Raw genomic sequence first — 12,368 nt, forward strand, 5'->3', positions numbered from 1 at the left:
GGATATTCTCAGTCATAGTTTTCCACTGTAAGATTAGAGATCAAACCAGCCTTGACCTCTTCCGTACTCCCACTCTTGTTCTTCACCAGAGGTCATGACTACCAGTCATGGACTCTGAGGATCCAAACACACATTGACTGAGATACTGTACCAGGTGTTAGGAACATGGAAAATAAGACAGTTCCTCTTGTGAAGTTCTTACATCTAGTAGAGGGATGCACAATAGTTACAAATTCACATGAGAAGTGTTCTAACAGAAGTGAGTCCAGGAAGCCAGGTCCGTTTCTTTCCTCTTGAACTCTGAACGGGAGGCAATTCTTCTCCTGTTCCTTCAGATGATGAAATGGAGACCCTAAGAATTGCACTCAGCATGGGTGGGCCGCGAGCTCATTGCCTTCCAGCCAACTCTTTGTGGGGTCAGCTCTGCTAGCTTCAGTCTTCAGGTCCTGCACCTGTGTTCGTTTCTCCTGTCTGTCCCTCAGGCATATCTGGTGGTAGAAGTTGAGGAAAAGGATGAGGAGGCTGAGGGTGTCTGGGAGGAAGGCTAATCGAACTCATCAGGGAAGGAGCACCTGGCAAGGAGATTGTAGGAGGAGAGGTCAGCAATGACCAGAAACTGGCCCTGGATGGAAGAAAGAGCTGGAGAGAGAGGAGAGCAATTAGAAGCAGCACCCAGAAAGGAAAGAGTCCCCCCCAATGGCCCTTCATATTTTAACACTCTGTCCACCAGCAGATGGAAGGCCCCACAGCTCAGGAAAAGGAGAAACAACAAAGCCTGGAGCAGTACACTTATTTCTCAACCATGATCCTAAGAATCTTCCTGACTCCTCTCCTGGCTCTGATTCCTTCTTTGCCATATTTGTCAATGTCATGGTGGCCCTGATGATGAACTATCCTGAGCCCCATGAGGGACACCTCAGGCCGTCACTATCATCTGGCAATGGTGTACCCCCAACCACCCAGGCACCTGGAGGGTGGATTGGTGATCACAGATTTATAGGATATTAGTGCATAGAGGCTGTCTTATTTTACAGATGCTATTGAGACTTTAGTGTGGAAGTCACCTCAAAGTCCCACATGGTGACAGTGAGTTAGGGTTGGCTCTGGGATTTTGGCTCTGGGATGGCTACTGAGATCCTTGCAAGTTGGGAACCAAAGGAAGATCCCAGGATGAGAAGGGCTTGTGGTCAGATATTAGAGTCACTGGCGTAGCCACCATGGACCCAGCTGAGACCCCTGGAGCTAAGGGGGTTCTCCTCACCAGCTGTAAGAAGGTAAAATGTCACTTCCAGCACAGGCAGGGCCACAGGCAAGGCTGCAACCTGGTCAGTCCATAGTACAGGTACATGAAGACATGGACCAAAGAATGAAGCATCCCGGTGAAGAAGGTTCCAGAGTGAGTGCAGGAGAAGACAAGTGGAGCTGAGCCTAGCTGTGGTTTGGGTTTTCGGTTTCATATTTCAATCCTCCAAACTGCAGAGAGCAGGTCTGCAAACCTTACAGAGAAAATCCTTGGAATTCCTGCGGAGGGCCTGGTGTGAGCCATCTGAGGTCATGATGGAGGGCTGGAGTTGGCAGGATGCTAACTCAGAGTGTAGATGACACTCCCTGTGCTCTCTGGGCTGGTGGCTGTGAGTGTTTCCCAGCTGCCGCTTGCTCCAGCCCAGGGAGGGACAGCCAGGAAGCTCCCAGGAGCGACAGCGACAAACTGAGAGCAGAGGCCTGGTCTCATGACCTTGAGGAAGGAAAAACCTAGAGATCAGTCTGAGATTACAGGAATGCACAACCTCCCAAGCTGAGACTCAGCCCAAAGGCTTGGGGCGGGGCTACCCACCATGTGTACCACTTACCTTGACCACCTGAAACATATTTGACTCCAGCCCCTCAGTGGCAGCGCCTGGCTATGGTGGTGGATAGGAAGGAAGGCGGGCTGCCCTGGCTTCTTTTGTGATGCAAAGAAGACCTAGAGAGGGAGAAGAGAGGGTGTCAGCTCTGAGTTCCTCTTTCTCTGGACCCTTTTCCTGGGACCTCAACAACCCCTTGCAGAAGGACAAGGTGAATCTGCCTGTTTCACTAAAAGAGAGTCTAAAACTAGAGGGAAACGACAACAAACACCTATTAAGCACCTGCTGTGTGCCAGGTACTTCACATGTATAAAGCAATCATTTAAACACTGCATAATAGGATGAGAAGGGCTTATGGTCAGATATAAGAGTCACTGGTGTAGCCACCGTGGACCCAGCCGAAGCCCCTGGGGCTAATGGGATCTCCTCACCAGCTGTGAGAAGGTAAGATGTCACTTCCAGCACAGGCAGGGCCACAGGCAAGGCTGCAACCTGGTCAGTCCATAGTACAGGTGCATGAAGACATGGACCAAAGAATGAAGCATCCCGGTGAAGAAGGTTGCAGAGTGGATGCAAGAGAAGACAAGTATAGTCACAGTGGCTTCACCAGTGACTCTTATATCTGACCATAAGCCCTATTATGTGGTGTTTAAATTATTACCTCCACTTTACAGACAGAGAAACCAAGGTACAGAAAGGTTAAGTCATGTGTCCAAAGACACACAGCTGACAGGTGGTCAGACTGGGATTTGAGCAACCTGGCTTCAGAGACTGGGCTCTTCTCAACATCCTTTTCTGATTCCTGGGGCCCAAGGAAAGAACTCAGATGTTGAACACCTAGCCCAGGTCCTAGCCACCCATACTATAAATCCCCACATTCTCTCTGCTCAGACGTCACCCTAGCAAGAGATAATAAGAAGGAGCCCCCTTCTTTTATCAAGACCACAGCATCAGACTGGCCCCACCCCACTCACTCCCACAAGCCCTCTGGCCTCACAAGTCAAGCTTCTTCTGGCTAACATAGAAGGATGGCTTTGGCTGTCTGATGATCCTTCACACAAACTGTCTGCTTTTAACTTTCCTTTTTCCTTTTTTTTTTTTTTTTTGAGATGGGGTATCTGAAGCAATTCATCTGTTCTGGGGCCTGGGATTGGGGATATTTCTTTCTTTCTTTCTTCATTTGTAAAGGTGGAGTCTCACTGTGGTGCCCAGGCTGGTCTCGAACTCCTGGCCTCAAGCGAGCCTCCTGCCTCGACCTCCCAAATGCTGGCATTACAGGCGTGAGCACCTGGATTTATTCTCCACTTGAATAGAGCCTGGAACCTGGGTGCTGTTGGGGCGAATACCTCCCTCTGTGCCCAGTAGGGCCCCTGGGAGGCTGTGGCAGGTGCTCGGCCCAGCACTGGGGCCAAGGTTCACTCTGACATCAGTCTGGGGCACGGCCTCCTGGGCAAACCCAGGCAACACCCAGCAGGGATGTTGGCGGTAAGCATTCTCACCGGGCACGTCAGACCCCACTCCAGACCTGGTGACGGATACAACCTGCTGCAGGCTCACCGGTGGGAATCTGACCGCCGCAAGCCTTCTGACCATCTTGGAGAAGAAGCACCGCTCGCCATCTGCTGGGAAGGATGGGGAAGTTCAGCCGGACTGCAGTCCCGCAAGGCCAGGGCTTGTCCTGGTCCTCTGTTCCCCTGCACCTCCTGGTCCCACAAGTGCCTACCGGCCTGCAGGCAGGCGCCTGTTCGCACAGGAAAGAAGGGGAGGAGTCGTAGTGGAGTGGCCACAGAGACTCTTCAAAAGTATCACAGCCCAGATCCTTGCAATCTCATGGGCACATGGGAATCATGTTGGTTGGAAAGTGCATTCTCACTCAGTGTGTTTGGAGGGGAATGCGAGATTCTGCATTTTCAGCAAGTTCCCAGGTGACACAGATGCTGCTGGCTTGTGGGTCATGCATTGAGTGGCAAGGCCTGAGTCCATTGCCAGCACCCAGTGACTCAACGCTCATGTTCTTATCATTCCCTGGCGACCTGCCCAAACCTCTGTTGTTGTTTTTTGTTTGCTTGTTTGTTTGCTACAAGGAAGCCTTTCGTTCTGCTTCCAGCTGAAACAGAACTGGTAACAATGAAACAGCAGCCAGTTAGCCACCACTCAGTGTGTGCCAACTCCTATGCGAAAGCTTTAATACATTATTGAATACCCTCTTCTTTCATTTATTTTCTTATAAAGTAGATATTAGGATCCTGACTTTATAGATGAGTTGATTGAGGCCCAGAAAAGCTATGTTTGCCGCCTACGGTCACACAGCAAGTAACTGGCAGAGCTGAGGTCCAAACTGAGGTCCAAGGTCATCGGACCCCAAAGCCTGTGCTTAATGAATCAAACTCCTGCCTCCCATGGGAAGGCTCAGGCGGCGGCCTTGACCAAGCTCCAGTTGCTATAGGTGGCCTTCCCAACCCTCTGGGCTCACCTCCTGCGTGCTGCTGTTCCCTCAGCTCTCACTGGCTGTGGCTGTGGCCCGCTGACTGACAGAAATAGTGCAGTCAGCCAGGAGCAGGTACCAGGAACTGGGAGGACAGGGAAGAGGCAAAGAGCAAGCCACAAAGCTGCCGCCACCGTGGCGAGCCCTGGCTGGCTCAGGACCAGCAGCTCACACCTGATCGTTCCTGATCTAGACACTGCCACCCCTTGACAGCCTCCGCTGACATGCAGTGAATGTTGGGTAATAAAGCAAACTCCAGGGAGTGGCCAGATCAGGGGCTGCTACTTGCACGCATCTTGCTGGCCTCTAATTTTTAAAACTGTGGGCAAATATTTACCGCAAACCCATTCTGGGTGTCGACGATGTGTGAGACCCTCATGAAGGTGCTGGGGGTTTGGGAGGGCCCCAGTGCTGTTCACATGTCAGCTCCACCCCATGGAGCGCAAAGCCTCGCTGAAGAGGTAGACAACGGCCTTGACCATCCAGGTCCGTGCCAGGTGCAGAGCAGAACATAGCAGGTGTTCCAGAAATTGTCGTCGGATGGAAGGACGGGGAGGCCTTGGGCAAACAGAGGGGAGGGAGTGGCCGTTTCACGCCAGGACAGCGGTGTGTGGTGCCTGAACTGGTCCTAACTCCAGGAGGCTAGTGAGGGGCTTGGTGAGACTAGAGTGGAGATTCTGACCACAGGAGAAGCAGGCCACAGAAGCAGGGAGGGAGGAGAATCGTTCATGAAAGGTCTTATTGTAAGGAGCTTGAAGCTCATCATTTATGTATTAATTTGTCAACGATGTGTTGAACAGTCCTAAGCACGTCTTCATGCTGGGCCCCGTTCTGAACATCAAGTCACATCGATACAATCAAACAGATAGAAATCCCCACCTCAGCTGGGTACAATGGCTCACGTCTGTAATCCCAGCACTTTGAGAGGCTAAGGAGGGAGGATTACTTGAGCCCAGGAGTTCAACACCAGCCTAGGTAACACAGAAGGCCTCATCTCTACAAAAATTCAAAAAATTAGCCGGGTGTGGTGATACACGCCAGTATTCCCAGCTACTCAGGAGGCTGAGGTGAGAGGATCGCTTGAGCCCAGGAGGTTGAGGCCGGGGTGCACCATGATGATGCCACTTCACACCAGCCTGTGGCAGAGTGAAATCCCAACTAAAAAAAAAAAAACAACTCCCCACCTCGGGGGACTTTCATGGCCATACCGGCAAAGGGAGCTGAAGTGGCATGGTAGAGTTTTCAAAGAATTGGGGTGCAGAGGAGTGCATGGCTGCCACCGTTAAATGAAAGGTTCCCTGGGGCACATCTCACGTCTCACCAGTGATTGGTGTCTTCCGCGTGGTTCCAGACACCATGCTGGACCTGTCTTCAAAAAGATAAACAGGTCCGGCCTTTGAAGCACTTGCAGTTTAGGAGTGGAGATAGATGGAATCGCAAGTGGTGAAATGTCAGGAGAAAGACACGGCCAGGAGGGGGTCAGGAGATCCTTAACAAGCTCTTAAGGTGGGGGAGAAAGGGCCGACTGGAAGTCTCTGCCGAGGTTTGTGGTATAAATGCTCCCACCGGCTGTGGCTGACTTGGAACGACTTCCAGCAAAGTGGAAGAAACTTGTTGCTGGGGACAGCCGCACGACCAGTGCTCGCCTGCAGGGGGAGCAGCTCCAGCCGAGGCTCGAAAAACAAAGCGAGGAAACCACCAACCTGTCCTGGGGAATCAGCAGGTTTCCTGGGACGTGACAACTGACCTGAATCTGAAGGACTGCAGGCATTTTTCGAGACCAGGGGATCCGAGCATTTCTGGTAGGAAATTAGGTACGTGTCCGTGCCTGGGGACCCCTCTGGCCTGGCTGTGGGCTGGGGAGGAGAGTGCCTGCCGGGCCAGGAGTCTGCGGGGAGCCACGGAGGATTCCTAGTGGTACGACGCTGCTGGTGTTTGGGGAGGGTCATTCTGCCGGTGGAGTAGAGTTGGGGTCCCCTACCCCCAGGCCATGGACCAGTCCTGGTCCGTGGCCTGTTAGGGACAGGACTGCAGGGCAGGAGGTGAGCGGTGGGTGAAGGAGCAAAGCTTCCTCTGTATTTACAGCCTCTCGTCATCGCCTGCATGACCGCCTGGGCTCCACCTCCTGCCAGAGCAGCACTGAGTAGCCTGCTTCCATTTCCAAAATCCTATCTTTCTGAAGCAGGGTTTTCTGCAGTGGCTGCAATCAAAACAAGATCGTGGAGTACACTGGACACAGGCACCACGCTTCGGGTGTCCCTGTCTCCCATCAACCCTAGATGGGACCATCTATTGTAGAGAGGAAAAAAAAAAAAGCTTGGGGTCCCGCGGATTCTGCATTTTGACGAGTTGTATAATCATTTCATTATAGATTGCACGATAATAGTAATAGAAATAAGGCGCACAATAAGTGTCAGGCGCTTGAATCACCTCAAAACCACCCCCTCCTCCCCACTCTCATGGAAAAATGATCTTCCGTGAAACCAATCCTTGATGCCAAAAAGGTGGAGGGCTGCTGGGGTAGAGGAGGAAGTGAAGACCAGCAATGTTAAAGGAAGAGAGGGAGAGGACGGAAGGGTATGGCCACGCACCCTGCCTACTCGCCAAGGGGCGGGAGTGTACAGAGGCGGAGGGTGGGCGCTCGGCAACCAGGACGCCTGGTTTCAATTCCGCCTCTGCCCCTCACCCTCGCTAAGTCCCTTAAGCCCCTCCTGCCTGCCCTGGTGTGTCCCCTCTGTGGCCCTGCTCACCCAGCACGGCGACTGCCAGCGTCCACGCCTGCCCTCCCACCCCCAGACCATGAGCCCCAGGACGGCTGACGTACCTTCCCCAGTAGGGCTTCTGCAGGCCAAGCACAGCCCAGCTCAAAGTGCATGCATGGTGCACATGTGCTGGCGGACTGTTTGCAAGGCGTCTGCAGGGAACACCGGGCTGGGATTGGGAAACTGGGCAGAGACTAACGGAGCCCAAGTAGAGACGGGAAGTGGGCGGTTTGTGTCAGGTGGAAGTGGCCATGGACTATGCTCTTGCTTTCCGCGGGCCTGCATGCTCCCAGTTAAGGCAAGGGAAAACGGGAGTTGGAAACAGTTTGGGCAGCCAAAGATGGGAACAAAATCCCAGCTCCTGCACGTGCCCCGTCAAGGCGTTTCAACTTCCAACCTAGGAGGATCGTGGTTTTATGCATCCCTTGGGCATCTCCACCAAAAAGACACCCTAGAGCTCTCCAGGGACCCCCAGCCTTACCTCACAGAATACTCTGAGACCACCACCAGGCCCAGGTGGCAAGCAGCGAGGGGTCCTGTTGCCACCAGGAGTAGGTAGAAGACTAGGCAGAAAAGGCAGCCGGAACCAGGAATCCATCCTCAGGTCTAGACAGGCAAAAGGGAGTGACAATCTGGCCGGCTACAGTGCCCACCGCCCCCAAGCCCTCCCCTTGCGGCTCCCCAGGCCTTGTTCTCCAGCTCTTGCTCCCCAAATAGCTAACATCAAGGCTGGGCTGAATGAGCAAACGGAAGCTTCCCCTGGGTGACGCCATCTCCTACCTCTGTTTTCTAAGAGGCATTTATTTGAGAGCTTTTCCTGAGTACGGGCCATCGTGAGCTCCTATGAGTAAAAGCAGAATTTGTGTCTTGTCCAAACCACCCCTTCTCTCCACCTCACCTCACAACGCAGCCAGCTGAGGGTCTCCCACATCTGGGCTCCTCAGTCTCTCCCACATGGCCACTGGCTACGGACCTCCCCACCATTCCTACCTTGGGACCCTGGGAGACCACCCGCCATGCATGTCTGGGGAGACTCCGTGGACCGTGACTCGGTGCCAAGCCCCCACACCCGTTGCTGCTCTGCTTAGGACTGTCAGCATGCCCTCCACATCGTAGGGTGCAAGAGAGAGTGTGTGCACAAAAGCGGGGTGGGGGGAGGGGTGGACCCAGGCTCCCCCCAGTTCTCATGGAGCCCAGCCACACCCAGTCCCCAGAGTTTCACTTACACCTAGGCTTCTCCGGGCTCCTCTGGTCAGCGACGGGGACAGCTCTGGCTGCATGGGTGTCGCCGAGGGGTGGTGGGTCCAAGCCAAAGTTCCTCTGGCTCCAGGGTGCAGGGTGTGACCCAGCCTCCCAGAAGCTCTCTACCCTTGTTCCCTGATCTTTCGGCAGTGCTCAGCCATGCCCTCACACGTGCACACACACACACACAAACACGCTTACTGAGAATGAGAAACTGAGGCTGCTGCCCGAGCCCTGGCCAGGCACCCTGCCAGTCTCACAGCTGGAGAGAGAAAGGAGACGAGAGAGGGGCACTTGGAAGGCAAAGGCTACAGATGTCTTCCTAGCAAGGCCATCCTACCAGAGAAGGGGACATATGGAGGGACATCAAGCCCTGGGTGCCTCCACCGGGCGAGGCCTGTCCATCCTCTGCCTCAGGTTGAAGTCTTCCTCCTCAACATCCCTCTCTCCGCACGGTTATGGAGTGAGAGTGTTTCTTTCTTAATTTGCTGAATCCCCACCCACCCACTTCCAGCTCCCCACCCACCAACGGTCCACGTAGAGCGCAGGGAATGGAAATTCCAGACCCAAGCAGCCCTCTTCCTTCCCCCACCTCTATCAACCTGTGCCTATGAGCAGAGATTCCAAAGGCTGTTTATCCAAAGAACCTCTCTCAGGCAAGTACCTTTTCTCTCTGGAAAAGACATGGAGAAAAGAACCCAGTTTGGAGGACACAGTGTTGAAGGAAGGGGCGCAGAGACCTGCACTCTAAGTCTCACCCCACAGTGATTCCAGGGCCGCTCCTAGAGCCGGACTCTTGGGAATATAGTGCCTCAGTTTCTCCCTCTGACCCAAGGACACCCTGCAGTATTGCGAAGTCTCGGAGAAAGCATGTCTAGGTAAGCCCTGGATTATCCATGCTCGAGGTTGAGAGGACTAAGATACTTGAAGAACGAGGAGAGGTTGGCCGTTGTTTTAAAAGCATGACTGGCCACACACTGTACATGTGGGTGCGTGCACTGGAATGTGTCCGGGAAAGAGTCTGTCCGGGAAAGAGTCCCAGGGCTTCCAGTTAGAAGGCAAGTCCTCGAGTACCCCGAGCCCCACGTTGACACATGCCAGTTCCCACAGAATCAAGCTGAAACGTGTCCATCACAGCTTCAAGGCTGCCCTGACCCCAGCCAGACCCTCCCCATCCGAAACAAAGGTTCTTCTTCTGCCCCTTCCGTCATTCTGGCCCCTGGCGTGCACACACCCATGTCCACTTCTCGGGCGTGTTCACACTTCCCCCTCCACTGCCCATTCACACTCAACCATTCCCCTTGCTTAACGGAAGCCCACCCTGTCCCCAGAGCCTCCTGGCCCACTCTGCCTCCTGCCCTCAGGATGGGCACGGTCGCACTGCGGGATGGAACCTGTGAGTTGGGTCTTCGACAGCAAACCGTCGGCTCCCCGAAGGACGGGACCCCGCTGCACTTAAGAGATGGCTGGAAGCATCAGGAAAACTCTAGCCGTGAGGTGTCAGGAAGACACAAACCCTGTAGCTCAAGGCTTTGGCCATCACTCCGCTGGTAAATCTTACCTCGGGTCTTTATAAATCCAGCCACTTACAGGTAGATGGCACTTTACAATCATCACGGGAGAGAGCCTTGGGAAATCCTCTCTGTGGGACCTGAGACCCTGCAATGCCACCTGTTTCCCCAGGACGCGGGTTCCACTGAGAGAATGGAGAATTTTAGACACTGCAGCCGAGCGCCCCTTCCTAGGCCACCTAACTAGAAGGGAAGAGTTCACTGCACCCTGCCCCCCATCCACCATTAAATATCCTTTCGACTTACAGATCACATAGGTCGGGGGGAGTTTGCCTACCAATAACCCACCACTATCAAATAAGGTCATGACAGGGCACTGCCGCAGAGTCCATCTGCCCCAAGCGAAGCAATAAAAGGAAAACAAAAACCAAAAAACCTCACCCCTTGTTCAAGAAGCCTGGCCATGTTCACCGCCAAGAACACCGCCAAGAACACCGCCATGTTCACAGAAGCCTGGCTCCAGCCCACGAGGAAAATCCTCAGCCATCTGTCTGCACTACTGAGTAAGCCAAGCCACCCCTGGGACCCTGAGGTGAGATAGGATGCCTCACCTGAGGACAGAGGGCTGGAAACTGGGTGGGTGAAAACTGGCATTGCAAGGAATGGTACATTTATATACCCTCGACAATGTTTATATACCTGCAACATAACAACAGCCAAAGTATATTTTGCTGTTACCAAGTGCCAAACACCATACACATGCTCACACATTTCATCCCATCAACCCCACGAGGTAGATAGCATTAACTTCGCCCTTTACTGATGAGGAAACTTAAGCACAGAGAGGTTAATTAACGTGTCAGTGCCACACAGCTAATGAGTAGCAGGGCCAGGATTCAAAGCCAGGCAGTCTGGTTCAGAGCCCACATGACTTAACAAGTGCACTGTACTCTTTTTTCAGTCTCCTGGTGTGCCATGGCTTGTTGTACTGGAACAAGAAGAACCAAAGCGTAGTCTAGGGAGCCCTGATTTATGAGTTTCCAAACAAAAGTTTCCTGGCCGATTCTCACAATTTTGAGCAAGTAGCGATAAAAACAGGCTACGTTTTCTTCTTTCCCTCCCTCTCTCCCTCCTTCCTCCCTTTCCCTCTCCCTCCCTCATGCTCCCTTTCTTCCCCCCTCCTTCCTTCCCTTTCTCCATCCCTCTTTTTTCTCTGATGGCCGTCCATTCACCTAGATCAGACTAGGGGTTCAGATCCTTGAGATTCGGAGCAAAGGTGCCTCGTCAATCTTTCGTGTGGGGTAAGGAAGGCCCTGAAGAAACAGTCAACTCTCTCCACCTTTGAACCAAAGAAAAGCATCTTCCCTTCCTCCCTCATTTGGGCTGCAATGCTTTGTCTCTGGCTTGCACGCCCCGAGAATCAGCCTTCCCTGACGACTCCCAAGAGGGAGTCTCTAGCAGCAACAGTCCTACCGGGATCGTTTCTTTCTCCACCGAAGGGATGCTCTCCAAGGCACCACCCTCTGCCTCCACAGACCTTCGTCAGGACCTGAGGCGATCTACTTTTCATGATCAACATTAGGAAGGGCTATACCTCTCAGGGCCAGAGGTGTGGCCTCTCGGGTCACACGAGAGAGACTCCCAGGAGCTGATCTCATCTTTAATTTTATTATGTTTGTCACACATCATGCTTCTCTCACACAATTCAGTTTACCCTTTTGTATCCTTAGCCTTGTCCTCAATTACCTCCACATTTTTTACTCAGTGGCATGCAGAGATTGTCAACATAGGTAAGCACGCATGGACACAAGCATTTTGGGGGCCTCCACTATCTGTTGCCGTGGATTGAGGGACTTGTCCAGGGTCTTAACTGGTGAAAGGGATGAAGCCCCACCCCCACCCCTAATAGTTGGATGAACACTTAGCTCTGCTGATTCACGAGAGCCCCCTACCCACACGCCAGTCTAGTCCCTACAAGAGCTCAGTCACGGCTCTGAGTAGCGACTTTCTAAGCTGAGGAACTTACCCCGAAGTATCATCTTCCAGGAGACAAAGGTAAAGAAAAAAAATGTGTGTGTGCAAGCGTGTGTTTGTGTGGGGGGGGGGCTGGGAGAACACATTCCCGTGTGTGCATTTGTGTGTTGAACATAATGTCCTTCCAATGTCTTTCCATATCCATGTCTCTATTTACCTCCACCCTACTGGCCCCAACCAAGCCTTTTTCTGTCTACTCTTCTTGATTCTGTTCTCCCTTTCCTTGAAAAGCAGCAAGAATGAGTGAAAGAGGGAGGCTGGGCCAGCAGCAGACAAGGGGGCAGCCCTGGACAGTCACTACTGGGGAGCGAGAGGGAGGGAAGGGGACAGAGATCTGACATGGCAGGCAAAGGGGAGACGCTCTCAATGGCGGTGGGCTGGAGGGGTGAGGAGCATGCACGGTGTGGTAGGGAGGGAGGTTGAGGACGCCCCCGTGTTGATGGAGATGCACCCTCTGCCAGTCAGCCAAGCTCTTCCCTGGACCCAAGCC

This window comes from Carlito syrichta, unplaced genomic scaffold, assembly GCF_000164805.1.
Source record: "Carlito syrichta isolate Samal-C Ts95f unplaced genomic scaffold, Tarsius_syrichta-2.0.1 Scaffold123662, whole genome shotgun sequence".
Lineage (NCBI taxonomy): Eukaryota > Metazoa > Chordata > Mammalia > Primates > Tarsiidae > Carlito > Carlito syrichta.